Below are 3,737 nucleotides of genomic sequence, written 5' to 3'. Positions count from 1 at the left end.
TTTTGATTTGGCCGTAGATGACTCTACAGCGTGAATATCGGCGGTAAGTTCAGGAGAAGACTCTCCTGTCGGGGAATCGGGCAAAGTGATAATAGGAGTAGTTGAAGCCTTGGAAGACTTCTTCTTGCTCTTTGTATTCACGATACCAATCATACCATCAGCGGCATGAGATCCCGAAGGAGCAGCAGCGATTTGGTTCGACTTTGGAAGATCCGGAATCTTCTCGTGTAATGTACCCGACTGCGTGTAAACTAAGTCAAGGTATTGTGCCTGAGCAATGACTTGCTCCTCAGTAACTACTCCGGCCTTAGCTACATCTTCAGTAATTCTTGGTAATAATGATTTAACAAACCATTCAGCTAAGATTTGGTCCGGGATAAAAACTTTCACTAGCCTTCTTCGACGTCTCCACTCATGAATGTGATCTGAAATATACGTGGAGGTTGATTGTTTTAGTGAAGTTAATAACTCCGTACCGTTATCGTATCTGACCGGTAACTGAAAGTGAGTTAAGAACGAGGTAGCTAACTGGCTAAAATTGTAAAAAGAGGCCCGTGGTAACTCAATGTACCACTTGGCCGCGAGACCAATGAGTGTACGCTGAAAAAGACGTAAACGGATCGAATCATCCGAGATGGAATTTGAAGCACACCAGAGGTGGTAAGTCATCACGTGATTGGACGGATCCTCTCCAGACTTACCTTCGAACTTGGGTATATCGCTGGGCAACTTATTTGGCATTGGCGGCCAGAACGGAAGATATTGAATTGGATCGTTCGTTAGGCGCGTCAAGTCTGGTAAATCCAAAGTTGCGATAAACGGTAACTGCCGGTTAGGATCTCTAAAACTCTGGGTCACAATACCGGCCCCAGGAGGAGGATATCCAGGATAACTAGGAACAGGAGTCGCATTTGGGATATTATATCCTCCTGGAAAACCAGGATTAACCGGACCGTACTGGGGTTGCTGAGGTTGTTGATAAGTGTACCCAGGATACGGTTGATACTGGTAAACCGGTTGTTGGACAGCTTGCCCAGGTTGATACTGTCCCTGGTACGGAGGTTGAACAAATTGAGGTTGAGTAGTAACAACCGTACTTATACCAGGTTGGCCTACAGGCATCTGGACTGTGGTTTGAATCGTAGATCCAGACAACGGTACAGATGTCTGAGGAGTGGTTACAGGGACAGTAGAAACCGGAGCCGTCGATACTCCAGAAGTAAGTATGGTAGATGTGGCGGTAGTTGCTGCAGCCGTTTGAGATGGAGTACTAGGTGCAATTGGCGGCTGAGTAACTACCGAAGTTACAGAGGTCTGAACACTTGACTGGACAGGTTGCGGTTGCTGGGGTGGACCAGGAACTACAGGTTGTCCTGCTTGAGGTACCGACTGTATACTTGGCTGCAACATCTGTTGACCCTGTGACGGATCCCACACTAACATTCCAGGGTATTGACCCATAACAGGTTGAGGGTACTGAGATCCATAGCCGGATTGAGGATAGGATTGATAATTGTAAGGTGCAGTCCCATATGATTGCCCTTGAGGTGGTTGATAACTTTGACCTGAGTATTGACCTTGAGGTTGATAACCTTGAGGTAAATACGGGTACTGGGGTTGACCTTGACCTTGAGGTTGGTATCCTTGAGGTTGATACCCTTGGGGTTGATACCCTTGGGGTTGCCATCCTTGAGGTTGCCATCCTTGAGGTTGATATTGATACTGAGGTTGACCTTGGGGTACATATTGAGGCTGGGGTTGACCTTGAGGTATGTATTGCCCCATAGGAGCGTACTGACCTTGAGGTTGCCCCCCAGACACGAATGAAGTACCTTGAGGTTGCCCCCCAGGCATTAACGAAGGTTGCCCCCCAGGCGGTAATTGGCCACCTTGAGGTTGGGTAACGGGAACTGAACCTGACATCATGTAAATGTCTCCTACACTCAATGGTACATTACCACTGTTTCCAACTAATAACCCATGATCAATGGGTTGAGGAGATGCTCCCGCAAAGGTACCAGAAAGAGATTGATACCCAGTAGGAACAGAAGGACCGCCATGTAAAAAAGATTCAGGACTTTGTGTAAACACAGATGACTGACCAGACATATTTACAGGAGTATGAATACCTCCAGGTGGAAAAGGAGTACGAGGTGTAGAAAAACCTAGCCCAAAGTTGTCTAAATAATTGGTTAACGAAAGGTACCAAGTAGTACTTCTAGGAGGACTGTAAAAGATGGATTCACGCTCCCTTAGATCAAGGGTAATTTGATCTTCAGGATCAGAGACGCCTATTTCTTCCTCTGGAACAAGTTCTTCTATAGCAATCAAACCAACAGGAAGATTTTCGGTGATAATTCTTTCTATTCTCGGTGAATCAGGAACACTAGGAGTCGGAGTAACAGGTTCGGATATTTCTGGTTCTTCGCCTGTATCGCTAGCAGACGAAAAACTACCAACAAGCTCAGAAACTGTAACAGCTTCGGGATTATAACCTGTCTCTAAACTTTGGTAATCTGGATGGACTACCAAGGAAGATTCTCCTTCTTCAGGTGAACCTACTCTACTGCCACTAGGAGGAGTTACAAGGACCTTTAAACCTTCTAAATTACTGGGGTCGTCTCGAGGAGGTTCACCCCTAAGTCTACGGGATCTTCTCAACAATTCGGCCACAGAAACAACTTCAGGAGACTGGCCCCGAATTCTACGGGACTGTCTCGGTAATTCCGCCACAGCTAAAAACTTTTAACTACTACACACGAAAACAAAATAAAATTTCAAATCAAACCACCTAAAGTCTCTAAAGAACCAAACAAATTTGAATCACACGCCTAAAGAATCTAGGGCGTCAAACCAAACACAAACAGTATCTTCCGAACCAAAAGCGCTAGTTGGTGATTAGGTCCAACCTCGCAGGATTCAGTACAGAAATGGCGGGTGGAACAGTTACGCCGACAACCTGCTTAATGAATAGACTGGACCAAGTTCCTCCACTTTAACCGTCTCGAGTGAAGTGAACCCCCCAGAAAATCCAAGTGAGTATAGCCGACGTCTGCTCCAGGTACAGTGGGACCTTCCCTCCACCGTCACCTTGGGTAGAATCCTAGAGATTATGGTCACTAAGGTTACCAACGGCCACAAGTACACCTGGGGGAACAGTCTAAACTCCGACAGCACGCAAGGGCAGAGTAGCAAGCTCAATCCCCTTACCGGCTCCTTGACAGTAATCCAAGGTTTACCGATAAGTGACCCCTGGCTCCTCGACAATGGTTAATCCGAGGTTTACCGTTTGTAATACGTACTGTCTGGCGTCGTTCCCAACGAGGGGGGAATGATCCCCTCACTGGTTCGGACACGAGCTCGTGCTTCTCCTTTAAGAGGAGCTTTCCCAGAGTGTAAATGTAACAATTGGATTTGATTCTATCACAAGATCGACTACTTGTTTGTTTTACTGCCTTGGAGAGTTAAGTACTCACCTACTCCAAGACACTAGCCTAAGCTATGTTGGTGCTTCAGAGCCCTAGAAAATAAAAGTTACTAGTTCAATTTTACTTTAAGCGTTACTTTTAAGGTTGTTCTTTAAAGTCACAAGGTGATGGAAGTGAAACCAATGGTGTGCAGACTCGACTCCAACCACTACAAAGATGCACCTAAGATGATCTATACTACTTTTGCTTTTTCAATGAAAATCTTTAACTAAGAGAGTTGAGAGAATGCAATTTTTAAAGAAAACAACT

This window comes from Pinus tabuliformis, chromosome X (assembly GCF_031772625.1).
Source record: "Pinus tabuliformis cultivar Carrire ecotype Pingquan chromosome X, CPIR1, whole genome shotgun sequence".
In the NCBI taxonomy this organism is placed as follows: domain Eukaryota; kingdom Viridiplantae; phylum Streptophyta; class Pinopsida; order Pinales; family Pinaceae; genus Pinus; species Pinus tabuliformis.
Note: the sequence above shows the minus strand (reverse complement) of the source record.